Source organism: Triturus cristatus, chromosome 4_2, assembly GCF_964204655.1.
Source record: "Triturus cristatus chromosome 4_2, aTriCri1.1, whole genome shotgun sequence".
Classification (NCBI taxonomy): Eukaryota; Metazoa; Chordata; class Amphibia; order Caudata; family Salamandridae; genus Triturus; species Triturus cristatus.
Window position 1 is genome coordinate 125,390,938 of NC_140586.1, and position 26,775 is coordinate 125,417,712.

The window sequence follows — 26,775 nt, forward strand, 5'->3', positions numbered from 1 at the left end:
AGGCAATGGCGGGCTGGGGAGCTCCTCTGAGCCGAAGCCGGCTCAAAAAATATAGTGCTTACTGACTTCTTGAAGGAGACCGTGTCACGCCGCAAGCAAACAATCAAGTCCGGATGGTCGTCCCAAAAGGAGACAGGGCAGGAAAAAACAAGCCTCATTTTAAATCGGAGGCCAGCGTTTAGCATAAAGGATGACCCCAGCCAATGAAAATAATGGGTGAGGCTTCCACTCCACTTCGGAAACCGGCCCGATTACAAAAAGACTCGCGCTGCAACACAGGTCTGCGAGACCTAAAAAGCAAGCAAATATGAGTTACAAATCACAAAGCCAGGTAATCAGTGGGCGGAATGCATTCCAAGAGAAGCTTTTAGAATGCCCCTAAGCAGTCTTTTTGCAAAAAGACAGCTGTGCTGTCTGGTAGGCTTCGACCTAAAAATGTATACAAACAACTACATTTCCCATGAACCATGTGTGGTACATCATACTCCACTTTGTCAACCACCCTGTAGCTCCTTAATCAAAATGGAGAGACATCATTTTGCTGCTTCTTTCTTTGCTTCTAGATTTGCCACCTGCCCATTTTTCAACTAGCATGACCAGTATTTTAATGTCCCGGCCAGGGTTACCACCTTTCCCAGTGAAAAATACTGGTCATCTGTTCATGTGTAAAGTCTCTGCCAAGGCCGGGACATGAATCCTAAGTAGAATGTTATATGAAATTGTCTGTATTCATTTTTAACATGGCCTTTCTGTCTTTGTTTACTTTAATTATCAGAGAGGAGTCATAATGGAAGCTGTAGAACACATTTGAAAGCGTTTTCTTCTACCATTAACTGTTTAAAGTATGTACTGATAAGAGGAAAAAATACCAGCTTTAGATGATTATTCTTATTTTTGTACCAACAGGGACATTAAAATACTGGTCATGCTGGTATAAAACCGTCTCGTGACAACCCTACTCTCAGCTGGTATAAAATGCAATTGAGATTAGATCTCCCAGTCAATGGATGCCCTTCATCTTGAAATGCCACTATAGGATTCAACCATTGTAATCCCTGAATTTTAATACCAATCTATTTTTTTTAAACTCTAGTTTTTAGTGGTTGCCGGCAATACATTATCACAGCTTCATATTTTTATAAACAAAGCAATATGGAATGCTTTGGTCAATAGTACCGCCGACACATGCTTCGCAGTACCAGAAGTCTGAGAGATATAGGATCACGCAGTAATGGCCTCAAACAGCTGGTCCAGTTACACAGTTCTACAGCTGCTACAACCAAGCTGGTCTACAACAGTTTCCATAAATAATGTAACCATAAGCAGTATGACCAGGGTCACTGTATGCTAAAAAATGTGTCTGTTCCTTCTCTCCGAACACACAGAAATGTGTCTCTCCTGGTGGCTCACAGAGGTCGAGTTGCATCACTCCCTTTTATACCTGTCCAAGCCAAGGAACGCCCAGTGGCACATGTTACGTGTCCTCCCCCTATGCCCCTGTGAAATCCCCCGGATTGGATGCCCAGTCGTCTGCGATTGGTCGACCTTGCAGAAACAGAATACTCTTCCTCCCTTAATTCAGATTCCTCTGCCAGTGCTCAACCTTTTTCTTCCAGTTGGACCCTCCCTCAATGCATGGCTAGGGCGTGCCTGGCCAATACTAGTGTTAAGTTAAAACATCTAGCTCACACCTTTGTCAACTTTTGGGATGGGAGGCAGTCCCAATAGACAAACCTCCATCTGATGAAGCTCTGTCTGATCTAGTGTTCACTCCAAGTCAGTCACCACCTCCTGCCAGTACTGCGTGACCACTAGGCAGGACTAAATCATATGTATGAAGTTGGCATCAAGTTTGCTATATCTGGGGCATTTTTGGTCAAGTGTGCCCTGCATTGTGATGAGTCAGTATGGGGTAAGATGTCATATGGAGAAAGTTCAACAGGGTGTAATGAAATCTAGTATTACGGGATGCAATGTGGATATGTTCCAGTACATCCAGCCATTCCTTATCCTGCAGTTCACAACTTAGGGCAGCCTCCCATCTCCGTCGGAGCAACATTAAATCTACCTGTATCTGTAATAGAGCTGATTTATAAAGTCAGGAAATTATCCATCGGCCATCTCCAAAAAGTAGGGACAATCTGTAAGACCTCATGCACCAGCAGCTTGGACTGTCTCCTTTGCCATAGTGTATCTACCACCCGGGTGGCAGCCACATATGTGAGGAATTGGGAGGCAGGCAGGCCGGCGTCTGCCAAGAGTCCATCTCAGTCTGCCCTTGTCAAAGCAGTCTCCAACTGTTAGTAGGTCCATGGCAGTCCAGGCCTGTAGCCTGCAGGCTGTGAGAGGACCACATTGGGGCGTTGGAAGGCCCATTAATGGCCATTCCGTGGAAAATTTCAGTGAGTGGCCAGATAACTTAATATAGTTCTACCAGCAACACAAAGTAATTTGGAGCAGTTTCTGAGGTGGACCCCGAGCTGAGCACTCTCCTAACAGGAGGGGTATCAATGGTCACCTGTCAGGAGGAGTTCCATACAGTCCCAGTTCTTCTCTAGAGTGTCCGGCAAAGCCAACAGGCCAGCCACTGCACCTGCACTGCAATGTAGTACAACCCGAAGTTCGGGACTCCACGCCCCCCTCCCAATCGGATGCTGGAGAATACATTATGAGTTCCTGCATCTGTCTCCGTTCCATATTAGCTCATGCATCAAAGTGTCTAGCGACCTGAACCAGGACCTGGGTGTTCAAAGTGGAAGGTTCACAAAGAAGTAAAGCACCTTGGGTAAGATGATCATTTTGGAGAGTGCTACTTCCTCCATTAGCGTAAGCTTTAGCATGCACCAGAAAGCTACCCTACCTCTCAGCGAATGAAGCACTCTGTCTAGGTTACCCTCCCAATTGTCTACATCTCTGTGACAAATTTTAACCCTGAGGTATCGGAACATCCTGGGCTCCCAAGGGATTCCACAGTCCACGATCTCCTGCCGGATGTCTACATGGCCTTTGCCCACAGGGAAGGTACAAGCCCTTTGCCAGTTGCTGCGCAAGCTTATCTAGTCTCCCACCATATGCAACATTGAGCCCCCCAGGGTATACCTGTTTCTGCATAACATACAAAATATCTGCATGCAGAGAGATATTATGTTCCCCGTCATGCAGCGGTACTCCCCTACCCAACCCCTTCTGATGAATAATGCAGGAAAAAGGCACAATGGCCAATGCAAATAACGGGGAAGGTAGGGGGCACCCTTGTTGTGTATCTTGAAAGGCTCCGAGATGTTTTGCCTGGTCGTCATCCCATGCTTGTTCCCCATTGTATAGCAGTGCAGTTCATTTAGCCCATTTCGGCCCTAGGTTCACGTGTTGCATTGCTGCCTGCATGCACCTCCACTGCAGGGTGTCAACAGCCTTGCACAGATCTAGTGAGAGCACAAAGGCATCCGGCAAGGCCTCCGGGGAGACAATCTATATTCAAGGAGGTATTTCAGTGTGGGATAAAACCCTTCTGATCCTTGTGGATCAGCAAGTGTAAGGGAGGTTCTAGCTGACTGGCCAAGATCTTACTAAGGGCCGATTTAGATCTTGGCATACAGGTCACTCCGGATATCCAAAATATAAATCACATTATATCCCATGGGATTTATATTTTGGTGGGCGAGATATATGCCATCGTTGTGACGGAGTAACCTGTATGCCAAGATCTAAATCAGGTCCTAATTATTTTGTAGTCAATGTCAACATTGACAGAGGACGATAAGAGGTCTCCTCTGGGTTTTTCCGTGGCTTCGGTAAGGAGATAAGTCAGGCTTCTCGACTTGACAGAGGTAAGGTGCCCATCTCCCAGACTGGCTTTTACAGGTCCGAAAAGTGAGGCACTAGGAGGGGGGGGGGGATGCCTGGTAGAACTCCACAGGAGACCATCTACTCCAGGAGTCTTCCCAGTTGCCAATTCCTTGATGCCCCTTCTAATTTCTTGTTCTGTGATTGGGAGTCCGAGCGTTTGTCAGACATAATCAAGGAGACTGGGGAGAGCCACCTCTGCCAAAAAACCTGTCAATAGTTTCTCCCCCAGGTAGGTGGGATTCACTGCATAAGGCTCTATAGTGCTGCACAAATACGGCATGAATGTTGGTCTTTGTGTGGATTAGTGTCCCATCTGCTGCATTGAGTATTCGTACCATGTGAGCCAGGCGTTCCAAGGAGACAAGCCAAGCCATTAGTCTCCCTGTCCCCCTCTATATGTGACTTAGCTGTATATTCTCTGCATGAGAAGAGACCCAGTCTCCGCACCGTATCGGCGTGATGCTTCCGCTTCTCCAAGAGCTCAGAGCTCCAGGAAGAATCCAGAAACACCATGGCCTCCAGATCCTGCAACTTAGTCTCCAAGTTGCTGAGCTTGATTTCCAGGGATCTACGGATCACCACCATAAACGCCTCACAGACCCGTAATACAGATCCTGTAGCCTGCTTGTATAGGAAGAAGTCCCTAATGGCATCTCCCAGGTGAGTCCCTGAAGACTGGATCGTGCAGCAACCCTGGGCGAAGTCTCCAGTTGGAAATCAGGGCTGATCTTTTCCCCACCCCCAAGCGCCTTAGAAGTGGGTTGTGATCGGAGAATATACGGCCTAAGTTTTCCACCTGAATAGCCAGCCCCTCTACAGCTGAGGAGATCAGTATCCTGTTGAGTCTAACGTGCAGATTATGCACTGGGGAATAAATCAAATATGCCTGTGCATGCCCAAGTGTGTTACTCCAGAGGTCCAGTAGGCCCCAGTTGTCCATCACGTCCAGTAGCGTAACAAAACTTAGGGCCCCCCCTGCAAAATACATAGAGGGCCCCTCCCTCCGACCTCACTCAGGAGCTCTCAGGCCAAGGTACTGTGCTGAGGGGGGCCCCTGGGGCTACGGGGTCCTTTGTTACACCACTGTCCACATTCGGAAGTCGTTGTCCACCTCCGAACTGGGAAGTGGATGGGTGGATCTATCAAATGACATATCCACTACATAGTTAAAGTCTCCACCTGGCACTCTAGCCGCAGACAGAGATGTGTTCAGTTATGGCTCTAGAGACTCCAATAATGTGGTCCCATTAAGAGTACCCCCAAGTTATACGTATCTACCTTCTTTATCCATATAGTGGGTCTCACAGTTAAACGGAACCCCCGCTCAGATCCATATGGGTGTGCCCTTGGCAAAGGAGGAACAGCAGGTCCTGAAGACCTGTCCCCTCCAAGTGTGTCTCTTGGAGCAATGCAATATCAACACCTCTCCGTTTCAGGTAGTAATATATCTGGTGGTGCTTATGGGTGGAGTGAATGCATTTAACATACCAGTTGAGTCTAGTGTAGGAAAGTACCTGAAATGCAATTGGGGGTTGCTTAGTAGATGGGACTCTATCAGCCAGCCCCTTGCTCCAGAGTCCTCAGGCAGTGCTTGTGTGGGAGTGAAGGTCAGTGCATACTAAACATATGTGAGGGACTCTCTGGATTATGTGTAATGTAAACATTGTGTGCCTAGTAAACATAAACAAACAACACCCACTTCCGAGGCACACCGACAGCGGTCGGGCACCCAAAACCCATCAAACTGCCGCTCTGAATGCAACAATGTGCCCATGACAGAGGCACTCCGAGAAGCTGCAATGAGGGGTGTCCTATCTCTGTACAGTCTCAAGTGCATAAGCTGCCTGTTGCTTGCCATCTCAGGATAAAGTGTGGCAAGCTGCACCCTATGACCGTGGTCATGTGCACCTGACGGTCGATCCAGAGTGTTCTCTGTCTGCTCCCCCACTCTAAGTTATCCCCAGTGATGACAAAGAGTATAGACAAGAGGGAAATTAGAGGTCATCTGCTGTGTGTGGGGTCAGGAGCAGACCCTGCGAATGTCCTGCTATGGCCGAATCCAAGTCAGTGCCAGCACAGGATGCATCAGAGAGGTGAGCTCCTGGTTTGCGGGCAGAACTGCCAAGGTAGCTCGCAGCCTCCAAGGCAGCCTCCCTGGCAAGGTCCATCTGCCTCCTGGTTGGACAGCCTTCTGCAGAGTGTACTCTATTGCATCTTTTACTCCTTTGAGGTCAAGGTGATTGGAAGGGGTGTGCCGCTCAAATAAGCAGGATATCTTTCGATCCAGTCCCACACTTCCACTGGTGTGTCGAAGAAATGTGAGTGGTACTCAACCTCGATCTTGAGGTGGCCAAGATACAACACCATGTACTGGAGACCCATCTCCCGGAGTGTACACTTCACTTCCAAATATGAGGTTCTCTTATGCTGGACCGCCAGCGTGTAGTCTGGAAAGATGGCAATCATGCTATTACCAACTCTCAGAGGGCAGACCGAGCGGGCCTCGTGCAGTATTGTATCCCTGTAGCGGAGTAGCTTTGCCACCATAGAGCGAGGCTGTGCTCCAGGCTATGGGGATTTTGCCAGCACACAGTGCGCCCTCTCCTGGGCGAAGAACTGAGGTAGGCTTCCAAGGAGCTACATCAATGCGAAACCACTTTTCAAGGATGGCTACCATATAGCGCCCTCTACCCCCTTGGGGAGACCCAGCACTCTAACATTTTTGTACCTGCAGTGCCCTCCTGCATCTTCTGCCTGCTGATCCAGCAGTGCTACTTTCTTGGTGAGAGTTGCTACCTGTCTCCATAACTCATCCAAGATTGGGTGCATAGTGTGGAAAGGGGTTTCATTAGACTACACTTTGTCAGCAGATTTGTAGTGGTCATCCAGCAGGACGGTCATGTCTCTCACCACTCTGTCTATCTTGATCTCTAGAGTCTCCCTAGTGGCATTAATGGCCTCCAGGATGCAGTCTAGTGTGTTAGAGGTTGCACTTTTCAAGTGGGGTCCTTCACAGTCAATCCGTGTATCCTCCACATAAGGTGGCCTGGAGTCGGGGCTCGAGTGGGTGTTCCCACCCAGGTCTCTGGTTGCTCTGGCTGGGTTCGAGTTATAGGATGCTAAATGCTGCAGCCAAGCGACCCAGTGAAGAACCAGGGAGGTGAACCTTGAATTCAGCAGCCTGGGAGTCTTGCCATGACCAATGTACAGGGGTGCATGAAGGTTGGGCGGGCAGCGTATCTCCTTTGGGGCCCAGCTAAGCATGCAGATGTTGATTTCCCCATTATAACAGATCTCCCTGGCTGTGGGGCATCAATGTGTTCAATGTCCTTGGCTGCCCAGCCAGGTATGTGGCATGGTATGACCTGGCTGGATGGGCTCCGCTTCCCAGTGTTCCCCCTCCTCCGCTGCTGACAGAACCTGTGACGGGCCGCAGGCCGATGGGTGCAGATGCTCCAGACAACCCTAAAGGCTCTGGTAGGTGTGAAGGGATGAGGACACGGACCTCCTCCAAAATCTTCATCCTGCATCCGCTTGCAGGAGCCGGAGGCCACTTTTGCAGCAGCCTTCAGCCTGCTTACGTGTGTGGCCGTGCACTTCTGGGGCCTCTGGAGACCGAAAGTACAGCATGGCACATTGGGGGGACCGAGGCAATGGGTCTCTCATCTTTTCTTGACACAGGCCCGCCAGCCTCCTTGGGCCTTTCTGTAGCACCTCTGGCCGCCATCTTGAGTGCACCACACTTGCCTTGTGGCGCTGTCAGCATTTTCAACAGTGGGACACTGCTATGATTACAGGGGTTCAAAAGCACAGATTGGCTCATTGGGGGGCTGATTCGGAGGGCTGCTCTTTTCCTTAAGGCAAAGCTGCGCCAGCTTCCCCAGGCATTTTGGCCGCACCCTTGAGTACACCACACAGCTGTCAGCCTTCTCGTCACTGCAGGCAGGCACTTCTGTTGTCCCCAAGGCTCAAAAGTACAGCTGGGCACATTGTTGAGGCAGCAGGCTGCTCATTTCCTCTCAGCACGGGCCACGCCATCCTCCCCAAGCCTTTCAGACGCATTTCCAGCTGCCATTCAGGGTGTGCCACAAAGGTCTTGCAGCCTCCAACTCACCCGCTTCGTTGCGGCCCCCCAGGTTCATTCTCCCCTGGTACGACAGTGCTAGGCCCGGCCACAACAAATGGGTACCGATTGTCACAGGATTTCTGTAGGGAATGGCAAAAGTAGACTGAGCGCTCTGAAGCACTACCATTCTCCTGCACGTCTTGGCCACGCCCCCTCGAGATTTAATTCCAATCTAATACCACATTTCACCCCTAGTGGCTGCCTTCCCCATAATAACAATGTCTCCCCACCTATATCAGAAGTTATAGTGCAGAATAATGTGCTGTTCTAAAACATAAGACAAGGTTTTTGAATTTGTCAAGGGGTCACCACATCAATAAGAACCATAATAACATTAGCAGACACCATTATATCCCATGGGGTCAGTAACCATGTGTAAATGCACACATTATTAGTAGAAGAAAAAGTATTGCATCAATGAGGATATCCCGTCAAAGTCTTTCTTTTACATCTTCATGCCACAGAATGTAGCCATAGGACCAAAAACGAGTGGTCCCTTCATTCCCGAGTTGAAAAGCACCAAGTGCCAGATTCAGGAGTCTCCCTATACATCCTATGATTTGGGAGACATAGGCTTATTTTCTTTAACACTGTTGGGGGGCTACTGCAAATCTTGCAGCCCCACACAACACGTTTGGCAACTTTATGGTGCCCCTGATCCTGTTGGATTTAACAGATAGAGTATTCTCTTCGGATGGAGTTTCTTTGCATATATCAAGATGTTAAAAGATTTATCTAGGAGTATATCATATCTCTAATTGCCAGACAAATTTGGTTGTGTGTAGTTCCATTCTTGAAGGCATATGAAGACTGTACCAGATAATTTAGATCAGGCAATAAGGGCCAATTAATCATGGCTCTGCAGAAGCCATAAAAACTGGTGACACAAGCTATTCTTTCAAGCTGGGTAAAGTGGCTTATGTCTGAAGCAGGTACAGATGTCAGTCGATTTTGGAGCTGTTGTAAAGTGCCCTTTTTGTATGGTCATCCCCTACCTTTTGCTGTTAGATGCTGTGGTAATGGATCTGAAAGTGTGCTGAGTCCTGCTAACCACCAGGCGCAGCACCAGTGTTATTTACCTCAAACTGTAAATGTGAATTGGTACACCCAACTGGCAAGTACTTTTACACCCCTGTAAGGCCCTAGTATATGGTACCAGTGGTACCCAAGGCAGGGATGTAAAAGGGGTACTCAGGCTGCACCACTTATTGTGCCACCATGAGTGACCCGAGTGAAATTGAAGTCTGCAGTTCTGCCATGCCAGCCCTGCATGAGCAGCTTGCCTTCTCGAGTTCGACCCTGGGGTCACCTCACTGCAGCTAATATATGTCAGTCATATTAAGCCTAAGGTAGGATTCTTATAGCCCAGGAGGCAGGGTGCATTATATCTCCTGTGTGAAAGTATATGTGTAAGCATATACTGCCCTGTGGTAGCGTTCTAAACAGTATTCTATCACATTTGACCGGCGGGCCATAAGATGCCATGGGCTGACCTTAGCACATTACCTTTATGTCCAGCTCCATGATGGCCCGGACGATTTCTTTTGTGTTTGGTGTCAAACGACATGCTCTTAACTCCTGACACACTGGTGTTATCGAGATTTAACCAGCATGTACCCAGTTGGCACTTTAGATAGTGCCCACCAAGTTTAACCAGTGTTCCTGTGCCTTGGTGGGCTTTTTCCAAGCTTTGCCGCCAAGACAGAAGTCTGACGTCATGGTGGGGAGTGTGTGCTGCTCCCAGAGGTCAGAGACAAAGTACCTGTGTGAGCAGGAGGTGACACCTGCACCCACAAAGGATGGCTAGTGAATTACACTGGTGCGTCAGTGAGCCTCAATGGCTTCACTGGCACCACTGGATAAAGGAACAGTCCTCCCACTCAAGGACAAAGTGCCAGCTTGCCCCAGGCACTGTTTTTCATAGGCAGGTGGGAAATTAGCTATGCAGGTAGGCGTCCATCTCCACAAGGCTGACCAGACATCAAGGGCCTGAATTGGCGTAGCAAGAGTGAGCTCTTACCTGCGGCTGCTGCGGGGCCGCAAGAACAGGAATCTCCAGCACTCCCCCCTGCTCTTACCGTGGGCAGCAAACTCAGGGGCCGCCATGGGCGGCAAAAGTTCTAGCTACACCACGGAGGGGCTGGCAGTTGAGGTGCACAACTTAGGATGGTTTTAGCTATCTCGAATTCAGGCTAGAAATCAGGTTCTGACTAGTTTTAGTGGCACACACCCACAGCATGTTGTCACTTCTGGGGCAGATTAGCCGCAGGAATAGATGCTCATTGGTACTAGTCCTCACACCCACCAACATTCCCTAAATCCAGGATTTAAATAGCACCTCAGCCGCCAGAACCCTCGATTCAACGTGATAGCAAGAAGAGACCTGTGACCATGACAAGGCAGGTCTCCACGAAGATTGGCACTAAGCTCTGTACCTGTGGCAGACACCCTGCACCTGCTGGATTGAAACTCGATCAAGGCAAGCGACTGGATCCACAAGGAAGGCAAAACCCTCTGAAAACTCCAGACTTCACAAGAACTCCCTTGGGCTAGAGAAACGAGTCCCCTGCAGTCGGCAGGCACAAACCACCAAGTACACGACCTTGAAGCCTTGCACCTCGTGCCGCCCGCATGGCCGCTCAAAGTCCCTGTGCAGGTGGCTTCTGGGACCTGCAGTTCCAACCCTCAGTGAGGCTCAGCTTTCTACTTATTTCCCCTAGTCTTCTGGATTAAGATTTCCTTAATTAGAGTCCTTGCAGGTACCAAGATTTGTTGGTGGTCAGTCCAACTACTACCTGCTTTCTTTGATGCTTCAAGAGAAAAGATGTATCTGCTCTAACAACCAGCTACTCCTTTGGCTCCATCGTAAAAATCTTGAATTTGTTTTTGCCCTCTCTTGGCACGCCTGCTAGCTCCTTTGGCCGTGGATCTGGTTCAGCACAACGAATAGCCAAGAGCACCTCTGCACCCGAGTCCCCCGAGCCAGGTAGATAGGATCTGCCTGGAGACTCCTGGTCCAGGGCCAGTTCCTTGGTTTGCTTTCAAAGGGTTTTGCTCAACTCACCCCACAAGTACCGTTTTGCTAAGGTAACCATTTCAAGGAGGCCAGGAGTCAGCTTGCATTATAATACCTGTGTGGAAGTATATGTGTAAGCATATACTGCCCTGTGGTAGCGTTTTAAACATAATTCTACTACAAGGGACCGGAGGCCCATAAGATACCATGGGCTGGCCTCAGGACATTACCTATATGTCCAGCTCTATAACGGCCAGGCAGATTTATTTCCTATTTGGTATAAAAAAAAACACCAGGCTTTGCAACCCCAGACACACTGGTGGTGTTGAGGTTTAACCAGCATGTACCCAGGTGGCACTTTAAAGGGTGCCCACCTAGTTTAGAAGGAAATTGTGATGAATGACTAGACCTGGGTGCAGGTACTGATGAAGCACAAGAACAAGCACCCATACGCAAATCTGTTACAGATGGAAGATCTTTGTTTACACTGGCATCATGGAAATGTGTCATATTCTGTCAACTGCATTTTTAGGTACACCCTCACACCAGTACATACAATAACACCCCGCAACACCATCACCAGACATATCCTCTGCTTGCTGCTGGGAAACACAAATTCTATGTTAGATCTGGAGACTTAGATTACACTTCTCTTTCTTTTACTGAAATCAACAGCAGTTAATGAAAAAAACATACAAAGAACTATAACTCCTATGAACCACGTGCATTACATCATAGTCCAATCCACGAATCACTATAGATCCTGCTAACTAAGTAGAACAGACACCATTTAGTTACCTCTTTCTTTGGTGCTTGTCAGTCAAATCCAGAGTCTATTTTTTAGGTCTCTCCTAGGCAGTGCCTGCGCTGTCTCTTTTGAGACATAGTGTATCTACAATATGGGATTTAAGCACCGCCCATCTTTTTAATTGGCTCCTTTTACTGTTCTTCGCAAATGCCTGTTTCTGTTTGGTGAATATGCTTAATAGTCCCTCCTTTTGGTCTTTTGTAACCTCCCATGAGGACTGCCTCTGTTACATGCATCATTTCACTGAATCACTTGTCCCGTTATAGCAACTGCTAAAGGAACTTTTTTTCATTCGTCTAAGAGCAGTTAACACCAGGGAGCGCTCTGTGTTTTTACTCCTCTAAGCTTTTGTGTAAACAGTACCGTAATTCTTATCTCGTCACATTTGCTGTTCATGCGAAGACCGAGATCAAATGTCAGACACGGTTTCCCAGAGAGCGCATGTTTATTTTTCTTTATCTACATCTGCTCGGTCCTCTTCCTCCTGCCCATGCACCCTAGCAATCTGCTGCCTGCTTGTTTCCTCAGTCTCGGCGTTTGTGGAAAGGGTGGTACAGGCTCTCGGATTTGTGTACAAATCAAGCAGCAATGAATAATTTACAATGGTTATTTCAAACAGCACTTTTAGTGACACTCAAGTCTCTGGTCCAATTCGCTGTTTGCAAACACATTAGATATCATCACAAGAAAAGCATAAAGCATAACAATTGGAACTTCAGGTATCTTAGTCTGATTACAGTTTCCTATTAAAAATGCAAAATTAAGCCAAGGTGTCCACGTTTACGGAAGGCAAACTCTTAGGCCACCTTGTGACAGCCTGTTGTGACTATGCAGCAGGCTGGCCAGACAGCACAGCAATTGGTTCTCATGCATTTTACATAAACATGAGTGACATGCAAATAAGAAGCACCCTAATAAATATAGAGTGTTCAGCTGAACTCTGCACCATCCCATCGACCAGGGTGAGGACCGTCTGAGTTTCCAGCCTGAATGTCAATCGAAGAAAACATGTTTTGCTCACTTCATGATTTATTTTAGTTTCTGTGAAACCTTTGGAAAAAATTAATTAATCCTACATCTTTTACAGCAGCTTCTTCAATAGTTATCCCTCCTATTGAAAGTCTTGCTTCAGCGGCAGGATCCAGTACTTCTTCGACTATTCCCAGTGAGGTGACTTTGTCTCAGAGTCCGATTATGGGGATGGATACTGAAACTGCTGGGGACTTTCAGATCTCAGTTAAGGATATGCTGAATCTAATCCTGCAAGAAATTAGAGAGATGAAGCAAATGCAAAAGATGGAAACGGAGGTGATTTGTAAGCGTCTGGACAAAATTGAAGACTCTATGGCTTCATTTTCTAATCGTCTGCAAGAGTCTGAGACTAGAATTTCTAGGGTGGAGGACAATCTTATCACCGCACAGAAAGAGATCATCACTGGTTCTAAATTTTCAAAGGCCTTCGAATCCAAACTGGATGAGTTAGAGAATTATAATAGAAGGTCAAACCTTCGAATAGTAGGTGTACCTGAAAATATCGAGGGATCGGACATGACAAAATGGATCACTTCCTTTTTCTCTCAAGAGGTCATCCCTGAGTTTAAGGGAGACTTAACAATTACCAGGGCGCATCGAGTACCAGCTCGTCCATTCCCTAATTCTCCGTTTCCTCGGACTATCATTGTTAACTTTGCTGATGTTCGGGTTAAAGAAATAATCCTATCTCAGGCCTTTAAGCAAAGACAATTTCAGGTTAATCCCACCACTAAGTGTCGGATTTTTTCCGATATGTCGGCTGCTGCTGCTAGACGGAGAAAGGACTTTGTAAAGATTCTTCAGTTATTTAAGGACAAAGGAGCTCAAGCATCGATTGCACAGCAATCAAAGTTAAAAGTTTTGATCAAGGGCAAATTCTATTTGTTTACAGATGTTGATGAGGCTCGGGAGATGCTTGATAAGCTGGCTCAAGGCTAGGCTAAGGTTGGAATATGGTTTGATTTGTCTAGATGGGTATTCGCATATTTTAGTTAGGGGGTAGGGGGTGCAGGCGGGAACTCGGGGGTCATGGGATTCGGGGCGCACTTCCAAGGCGCTCTTATGAGAGGGGTTGGTGCCGTGTGGCCAGCGTGGGAGGGAGATACAGAGGTAGTACAGGGCCACGGGACCAGGGTTAGGGGGGGGAGCACTTGGGTAGAGGGAAGCGCACTTGGGTGGAGGGGTATGCGGGGTAAAAATGAAAAAAATGAAATTCTTGTGGTTCACGATGCAAAATTTTGTTGGCAAGAAGTTTTTCTTAACAATTAATGTCTATTGGAGGGGTTAGAGTTGTTTCTTTCAATGTCAATGGATTGAATAATAAAAAAAAAATGCGTACTATTGAGCTCTGGATTAAAACAGAGCGCCCAGCAGTTGTGATGCTGCAAGAAACCCATATTTCTGTGGAGAAAATTAACTCTTTTTCAATGTTTAAAAATTGGTCCTTATATCGTGGGTTTTCATGTGCTCAACAATTTCAAAGGGGAGTTGCGCTGTTTATTAATCGTAATTTAGATGCAGAAATTATTCAGTTTGAAGATGGAGGAGCTGGGCGGTGGTGTTGGGCTACTTGTGTAATTAAAAACAGGAATAGGCCAATTACCTTTGTTAGTTATTATGCCCCTGTGGAAGATAGTGCCGCCATTTATGAGGAGTTATTTCAATCATTACTATTGGTCAGAGGAGATATAGTTATAGGCGGGGATTTTAATATTCTTATTGACATAAAACTTGATTCCACGGGTCTTTTGAAGAAACAATCTAAACCAAAGTCATTAAGGTCCATTATGAAGTACTCCGCATTACTTGATCTGTGTGACCCATGGCGATTGAAATTTCCTCATAAACAAGAATTTACTTATTGGTCGGGAAGACATAGATCCTCCTCTCGTATTGAATTTTTTTTTGGCCTCTAATTCATTAGAATTTTCATATCAGACATTTTTGCATAATGGCTTTTCAGACCACGCAATGTTGGTAATTGAGTTTAAAGTAGGGGAAGAAATTAAGTCCCCTAAGAGATGGATATTTAATAAAATGTACCTACAAGATAGCATTTGGGTATCCTTTTTAAAATCCGAAATTGCTGACTTTATTGCTCGTAATTCACACATGGCCCCATTACATATTATCTGGGACTCACTAAAAGCCTTTGTTCGTGGTATTATTATCGCCAAAGACGCAGAAGAATGGCGTACTATTAAACAGACTAGGACCTTACTCTATCAAAGAATCTGTTCTCTGACTCAGCTTCGACAATCAAATTTCTCTAGTATTGCGCAAAAAAAATTAAACGAGGCCAAACGTGAATTAAGTACGCTTTTTGCTACACAGAGTGAACAGCAATTCCTTATACAATCTCAAAGGAGTTATGAGGAGAGTAATTTTTCTGGCAAACTCCTTGCTTGGCAGGCTAAGGAGCAAGCCGCTGCAAATTCAATTCGTACTTTGAAGTCTCCTATCACTCTGTTAGACACATCACAGCTTGATCTTATTGGTATGATAATGCTTTCTCACTATAAACAAATATATAGCCATCATCAGGAAATAGACCATTCTAGGCTTTTAAATTTCTTAGCAAGATATGATATGCCTTCTTTATCTCAGGCAGATAGTGGAGCAATGATGAGTTTATTTTCAAAGTCAGAGCTGGAATTAGTGGTAAAGAACCTCCCAATCGGTAAGGCCTGCGGCCCGGATGGCCTCCCCGCTGAATTTTTTAAGGTTTTCTTCTGCGCCTTTTCAGATTTGCTACTACAATTAGTTAATTATATGTTAATGGGTGGGCAAGTTCCAGATTCTTTTGGGGAGGGCACAGTTGTGAGTTTTCCTAAAAAAGGCAAAGATCCCAAAGATCCCAATTCATATAGGCCTATTACATTACTTAACACTGATTATAAGATCCTTACCAAATTATTATCAATACGTTTCAATCATATTGCTAAGGATCTTATTCACCCGGATCAGAATGGCTTTGTGGCAGGTCGACAATTAGCCACAAATACACATTTTCTCGTTGAGGCTTTAGATTATTCTCAGACCAATAAAATTTCCGCTTTAATTTTATTATTAGACGCGGAAAAAGCTTTTGACTTAGTGGTATGGACAACTTTATTTGTTATTTTAAATCACTTTGGAATTCCTCCACAGATTATTAGCTTAATTCAAAATTTGTACACGGGTGCCAAAGCAAATATAATCATTAACTCAGTTATGGTTGGTAAAGTATCGGTTCAGCGGGGCACCAGGCAAGGTTGCCCCTTGTCCCCTATTCTGTTTGCTTTTTTTATTGAACCATTAGCCACAGCTATTAGGGAATCCGTAAATATCTCTCCTCCTATTTCCTCTATGGCAAAAATCAAACTATATGCCGACGATATTTTATTACTGATTAAGTCGGATATTCAATCTCAAACTGCCGCTCTTCAACTTTTTGAGGAATTTGAACATCTGGGTGGTTATCGCATTAATAAAAAAAAACCTGAAATACTAGTCTGTGGGGGGGGTGAGGTTGAGCTACATACTGATTTATCCGGCTGTATTAATCCTAGACCGAAGAGGTATCTAGGAGTTATGTACTCGGTTTTGGTTTCCGAGTTAGTTATGTTAAACTTTGATCCTCTTCTACGCAAGGTTCAATCTTTATTTAATAGATGGGAATCGTTGCCATTTTCCATCCTAGGGCGAGTGGCACTTATAAAAATGTCTATTCTGCCGCTATTTAACTTTTTATTTTCTGCCATTCCCTGTTTTTTGCCCAGTAGTTTTTTTTCAAAAGTACAATCACTATTCACAGGGTTTATATGGGCAAAAAAAAGTCCCAGGATCGCAATGCGGATCCTTTACGCCGATACAGAATTGGGAGGTTTAGCTGTACCCAATATTAAAGATTACTATAGCGCATATTTTGCCCAATATTTAGAGCGGTTTAAATCCGGAACGCAGACCCCAACTGTGTTTATTAATTTCTTTATTAATAGAATTTGTCATGAGGTTCAGATTCCTTCTCCGTTACATATTCCTAAATTACCGAAACTTACTCGTTATAAGACGATGCTTTGGTTTTTTAAGCGTCAGGATGTCTTTCTTAAAAGATATTCTCTCCCGCAATTTAATCTTAGAACTCCCTTAAGGAATGCTCTTCTTTATTTAGGAATAAAAATTGGAGTTGATACTGTACTACAATGGGCACTTTTGGGATTTCACTCTTTGTTAGATTTCTTGAGGGAAGGGACATGGTTGTTACCTGGAGAGATGCAGCTTCTAATTCCTGGGAACTTTATGTTACTTGGTTCGTATGCTTTTATTTTTAAAACGTTGGTACAAGTTGAACCAGTCAGCATTGGTTCCTCCAATCAACTATGGGACGATTTGTTCACGATTGGTAGGACGAGGAAGCCAGGGGTATGGAAACGTGTTCTTGCAGAATATACTGCGGATGATCTTAGTCAAAAAGCAATGAAAAAATGGCAAGAACAGGAGAATCATGTACTCACTATTAATACTTGGAAAAGGATAAATAAACTGAATTTCAGTGTTCTTCGAGGATCTAATTGGAGAAGAATGCTGTTTTTCAGTAAATGGCTTCTGTACCGTACCCCTGCTGCCATTGCTAAAATGTTTCCCAATACTACTGCCACTTGTTTTAGATGCCAGCAATATACTCCTGCAAACTGGTCCCACACTATAGCTAACTGTGTTAAAATAATCCCGTTTTGGAATGAGATATTCGAATATATGCAAAAGTATTGTGGGATTCGGATTACTTATAATGTTAAATTAATATTGTATGGCTACGATTCTGATCTTGGTTTGACAGAACAGTGGGTTAAACTATTATTTATTGCAATGGCAGTTGCAAGGTCATTAATCCTGCAGAACTGGAACTCAGTTCATGTCCCTCTCTTTACTGCCTGGTTGCAAAAAATTTGGAATGTTAGAAAGTCTGAAATGCGATATGCACAGCGAATAGGCGGGATTATGAAGTTTGATAGAATTTGGAATCTTTACTTTGTGTAATGGTTGATTTCCGTATTGTGTAAATTATTTTCTTCATGTAATTCTGTATTTTTTCTTTCTGCTTGCCAATTTAAATTTTTTCTTTGTGTGCCAACTTATGGTTGTATTAATTGTATTTTTGACACAAGATTTTCAATAAAAAATTATAAAAAAAAAAAAAAAAATCTTTTACAGCAGCGTCATTTTGGAGAATAAAATGCAGACTATAACTTTTTAGGTCTCGCCTGGTGTAGACTGCGCAGACATGCGCAGTCTCGCTGGCGAGATGTAATGATTTAGAGTAGCTTCCACTAGCTGGGTTTAAGCCCGCCCCTCTTTTTCATTGGCTGGCGTCACCGTTCATGCTAAACGGTGGCCAGCCATTGGAAAAGAGCGTCCAGTGACGTACACTTTTCTCTTTTGGAGCAGTCCCAGTTGGACTGGCTCGGTTGACTTACGTGTGTGGTAAAAGCTTTCTTATCTTTATGGGGCCCATGTGTTTCAAACACATGGCCCCATAAAGACAAGAAACCTTTCATGGCGGAAGGAAAGCAGGCCGCATGTTTATTTTTGCATCGCACTTAAAGTGACAGCGCGATGCAAAAATAAAAAGTGGCTGACCGGCGAGCGCTTCTTTTTTGCATGCGTTTTTTCCTTGTTTAACATAAGTTTCGTGGAAGATCACCTTGTAACAATGCTGACCTCGGTTGTCACTGCAGACATATTTGAAACAGAGACTGCATAGAACCACAACATTAGGGGCTTCCCTCTCATTTCCCGCCACTTTGAGCCAGCCCGGTCACTTTTCAGGGAGCACACTCCTGACATCTGTCACGATAGCACCAAACACTGCAGCAAGGGGTTTTGTGGGAAGCTTCAGTCGGGGTTGTGTGGCCCGTGGGATCTGCGTTCGCTTTGGTGCAGGCTCCCGTGTCTGAGGCGGCGGGGCAGGATTCTGCGCTTCCTTTTCACATGGGAGTCGGTGAAGTGCGCACTCTGCATGGTACCCCAGGGGTAAGGACTAGCTTTGGGACGTCCCGGAAACCCTGCAATGTGTGTCCTTGGGCTGCAGCGGGTTACTCTGAAGCTAGCCTCCCCCGCCCCCCTCAGGAGGTTTGACTTTGCCGTCAGTCTTGGGACTTATGTTTTGGAAGATTAAATATGCTATGTGTTCCTCCAGCCCGACAACATTTTTATGAGCCCGCTAAGCTTCCTGGGCCCGATCCCCCTCTGACGAGCAGAAGCCTCTGAGGGGAATGCTGCCGGGAGTCAGTGGCACTTGGAGATATGTCGGGTTATGTGTACAAATAGCCCAAAGGAGTATTTTTCTCAATGGGCCGACACTTCCTAGTAAAACTGGTCTGAGGATATCACGAATGGCAGGAGATGTGAGCTAGTGGTTACACTGCGGTGAAAGAAGCAGATGTTTTGGTTTCTGGTCACGGCTTCTCAATTTTATTAAATGGTGTGGTCTAGGGCATATATTTTTTCCCTATGTTGACTAATTTCTTTGCATAGCCGTCTTGAAAGTGGATATGTCCCGTAGAGATTGTGTGGAATATTTGTCATTCACCTGGTCAAGAGAGTTGGTCCCGGGTTGGCACCAAGCATTGGCATAGCCAATAGGTCTCGTCTTTGGAACCTTATAAGTGTTTAGCCATGCAGCAGTTTATGTTGTTGCACCAAGGCTATTGTGCTGCATAACTAAATACTTATAAGGTCCCAAAAGCGAGACCTATTGGCTATGCCAATGCTTGTTTAACAATTACATTGGTGCATGATCAATTTGTGCATTTTTATTCTATTTCAATGTGTACTGCTTACTAAAGGAAGCACATTTGATATATGTTCTGCACAGGAAGGCAGGTTTGATATATGTTCTGGGTAGGTCCACTAATTGATGGCTCTTATGTAGTTATACATGTATACATTGCCTTAATTGTATGTTTGTTTCTACAGCCATGTACCCTTGCGATGCAGTTACATTATTTCTCCTGTCGATAAAGAATCCTTGGAATTGAGTGACAGCCTATTAACTATTTTAATATGGAACCTGCCAACTTTGGATTTCTGAGACTCTTGGGTTCTGTATCCAGTCCTTTACTGAACTACTGGCAATTGCTTTGAGTTGGTCATGTACATCTTTACAGTTCACAAATTTAGACTGAGTAGCGTCTGGAAACCCAGTGCTAAACATCAGATTGAAAGTATCTGAACTTAAACAACGTTTGGCCTATTTACGATGTTCACTTGCCCTTGATACTGTATGTCATGTGCTGCTAAAAAGACGTAGTTAAACTATGGGGCTTATGTGAGGTAGTTCAGTAGGTTAATACACTTGATACAAAAGTCATTATGCAACCTGTAAGCCCCCGGGAGGAATTCCTTAGATAGAACGGCAGAAGCTCTCAACTTGGAATATACCGACACTGCCATCTGCATTACAGCACAATTTTACTACTTGACCCTGAAGTAAACTGCAAATGCCCAACAAAATATATTTATACAGTCTCAAAGCGTAAAGAATTTCAAGTAGTCTGTGTGGTGCCTGACTTTTTGAAGCCCCTATTGTGATTTCACTGTAGAGTCAGCCAGTGGCCTTTAATCACGTGCTCTTTAACTCCCCTAAGATGTCTCCCGCAGACGTTCCCGCATTCCTCTCAAGTCAAATGGAGTTGGCAACAGCACACCACATAATTAAACTCCACTACATAACACTCCAAAACACAAAATACCATTCCATATATTTACACTCCAGACACCCAATCCCACTCCACACAATTCCAATACACTCAATACCACATAATTACCATCCACATAATTTCACTTCACACCATGCCACATAATTCCACTACACAAATCCACTCCACACTACACAAATCCACGCCACACAATGCCACAGCTAACAGTTCCAATCCAAACCACATAATTCCACTACACACCACATACATCCACTCCACACCATAACATATAGGTAAAAACATTTACATTTACAACACCAATAGCTCTAACTCTCGTTTTACTTTCTTTTGTAAAGCACATGCTTTTGCCTTAGGGCATCTGTGTCAATTACAAACCATGTGTTAAATCCTGTTTGGGGGTCACTTTGTGGGCCTTATCTGTTCGTTTTTCTAAACTTAATACATTTTAAAACTTTTTTATTGTAACTTTTCAACATGCTGCACAGCAGCCATGCTGCTCTACAACATAGCTTAAAGACATTGACAAAGCCAATAACTCTGACTAAACACTTATAAGGTCCCAAAGGCAAGACCTATTGGCTATGCCAATGCTTGTTATTTCGATGCCCACTAGCGTGCCCAGCAGACCAGCGTGGAGCTTTCATGTTGTTTTGCTGCAAGAATCAGAGCCTCAGTCATGCCCCAGCGAAAAACCAGGGCATTTGGGGGAACAAATTGTGACTGTTTCTAGCACACCAGTGAAAACAGCCATTTATTAACTTCTGAGACCTCACTGATTACGGCCCTGTTTGCAGAGGCTTCTGGGGTTGCAAGAATCAGAATTACAGGCCTGTGCTGAGAAGCTAAAGCCAGCCCCTCCACTGTATATTTGGCCTCTTGTGCCTTCAATTCAATAAAATAGCAGTGGTTTCTCCCCTTACCTGCCCCTCATATAGGGAATCTAGCTTGTCTATTAAAGGCAATTATAATCACATGTCTGTGTCTGAACCATTTACCCATGAGAAGTATGAACAATGCTGTCAAGATGGCTCTTCGGATTATTACTTAGAAGAAGGGTTTGTGGAGGACCTTTATAACTCACTGCAGCCATTGGTTTACGGAGCTCTGGGAATAGCCTTCGAGCCCTACTGCCGTGTCCACCTCACCACAGACACCTTTGTAGGGAAACAACAAAATGCAGTGGGCAAGTCATGTAGGTGTCTACACTCTCTGGCCATGGAGAAGTTACCTCAGGCTTACATGTGTGATCATGGATGTAGGGCTTTAGATCCAGCACATGGGGAAATAATTTCCACAAACCCCGCCCCTGCGGAAGATTCTGATGACAGTTTAGACCACTCCAACAGTTTGGAACATTCTTCTTGGTAACCTTTTCATGAAAGACCTGGGAAAATTTATGAATAGTCTCACAGGGCTGGCAAGGCACAGTTATCCTTGAAGAAAGTCTTCAAGCAAGGCTTTTTTGGAAGGAAGGATACATTTGTCAGGCTACTCATTCTTTCAAGGTCCCTAAGAGTGTTTGTGTCATGAAGACAAGGTAGCTAGTACAAAAACGTCTGGGGAGGAATCTTCTCCACATTCAGGTCCTGATGCTGCAGCAGTAGATACTGCAGATGTATCTATCAGGAACTTCTTAGCTAGTGTGTGGAGCTGGATTTACACATAAAGATAATTTCTGTCTCTTAAGTTGTTTTGGGGGCACAGTCTGATTCTTTCTCTGCAAGTGTGAGAGGGTACCACAAGACGCTTGGGTCTTGAAAATGATGCAGTCATTCAAACTAGTATTTTATGGTGACCTTTTTCAGGACTTTGCTCCGAGACAGCAGTTTTTCCCATCATGAGCAAGAACTGTTATGTGAAGAAGCAAAATGTTTGTCCACTCCTCACCCCAGGGATTTTGCTGCAACATATTCCTTATATAGAAGAAAGGAGGAGGTGACAGGTTGGTATTCAATCTCAGGGATTTCAATGGTTGGATTTTATCCAGGCAGATAAGATTTACTTAAGGAGGGATCCTCATGACCTTCTAGAATTTCCTCCCAGTCAACTTACCACTTTTGTTATTTGTAGTCCGTGACATTTGAGGGTAAAAAAAGAGACAATGTAGTTATAGGAGCCGTACCCTGCTCTCATTGTTTAGCATAAATCAGCAACGTGGCACAGATTAGGTAGTTCTTCTTTTGTTCAGTCTTGGCCCACAGCCGCAGCCGCTGCAGGTAAGAGCGGTGGGGCCAGGTGAGGGGGGATTTCGTGTGACGACCACGAGGGAAAATTAATTATTTATTTAATTTTCCCATTGGTCGTCGCTCGAAATTCCCCCTCATCTGGCTCCACCGCCCTACTGCTCTTACCTGCAGCGGCCGCAGCTCTTGGCACTGTGCTTTTCTGCTATGTGAGCCTTCTGACAAAAACAAATTCTAAAAATGTCTGGACAAGTTAACTGTCCTTCCAATCTCCTTTGGTCAGCTCCCACTCTCTCCACATCCGCTCCCCCTACTCTCCAATGAACTTTTCTCTCATCTCTAGAAAGAGGCCTTTGATCTGTAGAAACAATAGCAGCTACTAGGTGTCATTTCCTCTTATAGACAACTCCTAATTAAACTTCTCTGAATGCCGGCTGCAGCCAGCAGAGTGTGTTGATTGGGTGTGATTTATACTGTAGCTGATTCGTATCTTAGGAGAGCAGTCTTTGCCTGTCTGTCCTTGAACCTTGTAGGTACATTTTAAGGAATTAATTCAAACTACTTTAAGGTTGGATGCAATGCCTTACTGATCCTGCTGACCTCTCCAATGTAGAAGCTAAGGCCTGCAATATGCCTTTGTTTGCAATTGAAGATGAAAGTACAAAGAGACCTTCCAGCCAAGAAAAATCAAACTACTCCTTACAACTTTAAGGCTGGGTGCAATGCCTCTGGATAGCTGATTCCTGAGCTCCTGCTCATGTCATGTTAACCTTTACCATCATCATCATCATAGTCTTTATTCGAATTAAAAGATAATTCATACAAGACACAAACAAATACAGAATTATAAAATATTACAATTACTAGATAATATAAAATCTTCCAATAAATAGATAAAATTTGTAGATAAGAAAAGAATTAAACATAGAATAGAGAAGATGAAGTACAATACACATCGGTAATAAAAACAATGGGTGAAACAGGGATGACTAGCAAGTGATGGCGGATTTTAGGGCCCTACCTGTTTGCCTTCTCAGTGCACTGAAGGGCTTTCCGTCTGAGAGACCATGCCCACCCCAAGTATTTGGCTAGGACAATTGAATGGACTGGTAAAGTGCTTGTATGTAGGATTCTGATAGCTACAACAGAACTCCTTGTGCCCAGTAGTTTATATAAAGGGGAAAGCCAGTGTCGTCTAGGAGTGGCGTATACAGGGCAGACGAACAAAAAGTGGGCAATAGTTTTTTCTTTGGCACCACAAACAGGGCAGGTACATGTACTTACTCCAAACCACCCACAAGTTAGAGCCCTAAGTGGGAGGGATCCTGCTCTAAGTTGAAAATAGAGTTTCCTATAGTGAGGTGATCAGATCCCAATAAGGTTCAAAGAAAGGTGTGACCTTTGCCTCTAAGAAACGGCTGGTCATCGTGGGGGGAGTGGAATCACCCCACACCCTGTGATTTACCCGTTCCCAGTATAGTATTTTCAATAGCTTTTTAGCAGGAAACTCAGCGACAACTGGATCGTTCCATAGGCTTTCCAACCCCAGAGCTTTTAAAGAATCGCGAAGGTTCCTAAGCCACCCAATCTTATGGAACTTGTCAACCTGAATTACGTCCATGATGCCCATTGCGTAAGATCGGAGCTCCGGTGTAGTCCATAATCTCCTCCAGTATAAAACCGGACGGAGATTGGCCAAGTCCTTAATGGCCTTCCTGCCTAGATCATAACGCAATGGGACCATTGGCGTACTTTGTGGTAAGCCGATAATGCAACGAAAAAATGTGTTTTCGACGGCTGTTAGGGATGTTAGTGCGTCAAAACCCCAGAGCTCTGCCCCATACAGGACTGAGTTTAGGGCCATTGCCTCATATACTTGTAACACTGGTTTAACAGGTTTGGTAAAGGATTTTTTATGCTCTTTAACCAGCGTTCCCGTAATCTGGGTGAGTTTCAACGTGGACAGTTCCAAATGTCTGTTCCACCGGTTATTTTGGGACACGTGAATGCCCAAGTATGTAAAATTTGTTACCTCCTCCAGAATTTGGCCGTTCGTTGTAAGCTTACCAGCTCTGTAACTTGGGTGTGGATTGAATGTCATAAGTTTGGTCTTTGACACATTGACCTCCAAGCCATGATCTTTGCAAAAGTTTTCGAAGATTGACAGAGCCCTTTGCATGCCGGACGGGGTTTTAGACACTATAAGAGTGTCGTCGGCAAACATTAATATTGGTGTGAGAGCTCCTGCCAACTTAGGAGCGTCGGTGTTAGCTTGAAGCATGTAATCGACTACTCCATTAATATACAAAGAAAAAAGTGTTGGGGCCATGGCACAACCTTGTCGCACACCTCGCTCGACAGGAAACTCGGGGGTTGTTTCCCCCGGGCCGCCCCATTGTATTTTTGCGAAGTTAGGCTCATGGAGTCTCCTAATTAAAGTCAATAGCTCCAAGGGGAGACCGAGCTTTTCGAGGACCCTCCAGAGTTGCTCTCGGGGGACAAGGTCAAAGGCAGCTCTTAAATCCACAAAAGTAACATAGAGACTGCCTTTACCTAGTTCAACAACCTTCCAGAGCAATTGCTTAAAGCGGAACACCTGGTCCACGGTGCTGGTGTATTTGCGAAAACCCGCTTGGAGACTAGAGAGGATCTGGTTATCTTCGATCCAAATGAGTACCTCATTCAATACCATCCTCCCTATGACTTTTTGAATTGTGTCTATTAGGCTGATGGGCCTATAATTTCCTGGAAGGGTTTTATCACCCTTTTTATATATTGGGATTATAATAGCACCCCCCCAGGATTTAGGCACTGGTGCTCCTTCAGCCACAGCATTCGCAATTAGGGTGATGTACTTGCTCCAGGAAGCTTTGTTATCAAGAAAAAGATCAGATGGAACACCATCCAAGCCTGGAGCCCGCCCTGCGGCTACACAGGACAAGGCGGCTAAGACGTCCTTAGAGCTAAAGGGCCCTGACGAGTAAAAGACATATGGGGTTGTGGCCAAGTTTCTATACAAAGGGTCACATGCATATTGGGGTTTGAAATACCCCAACCAATCTTCTTGGGTGACATGATTTGAGGGATTTTCAGTCAAGCCCCCTCTGCCCCACTTTATCACATTCCAGAACAGTCTAGTGTCCCGGGCATGACAAGCTTCCTTCAAATCAATCCAGAACGATTCGTCCCATTTTCTTTTTGCTTTGGCTAAGCATTTCTTGTAAGCAGATCTAGCTGATTGAATGAGTGGTTTACTCCCACTAGAGAGGGCTTGAGCCAGAATGCCTCTTGCACTTTTACATTGTTTGTCATACCCCCTTAGTTGCTTACACGGTGGCTTACTACCCTTTCTTGATTGCTTGAAGAAGAAGGCACGTAGACCCTCGAAAAATGACTCATGTATTCTGGTTACTTGCTCATTATGATCTTTAGTTTTCAAAGTTTCCTCGAGATTCGCATTAATTGCGGAGAGATTGGTATTAATGCGAGCCATTACTGGGGCATTGGTCTTTACCAAGGTCCATTTTAACCTCCGCATATCATTTGTTGGAACACACGCCGAGGGAGCCAGTGTTTGGTCCTTGGTCAGCGAGCGGGGTTTGCCCCACCTGCTGTGAGAGACACAGATGGGGTTGTGGTCGCTCTCTCGTCTTGGCTCCACCACCATATCTTTTTCATAGTTTTTCCCATCATGAGCAAGAACTGTTATGTGAAGAAGCAAAATGTTTGTCCACTCCTCACCCCAGGGATTTTGCTGCAACATATTCCTTATATAGAAGAAAGGAGGAGGTGACAGGTTGGTATTCAATCTCAGGGATTTCAATGGTTGGATTTTATCCAGGCAGATAAGATTTACTTAAGGAGGGATCCTCATGACCTTCTAGAATTTCCTCCCAGTCAACTTACCACTTTTGTTATTTGTAGTCCGTGACATTTGAGGGTAAAAAAAGAGACAATGTAGTTATAGGAGCCGTACCCTGCTCTCATTGTTTAGCATAAATCAGCAACGTGGCACAGATTAGGTAGTTCTTCTTTTGTTCAGTCTTGGCCCACAGCCGCAGCCG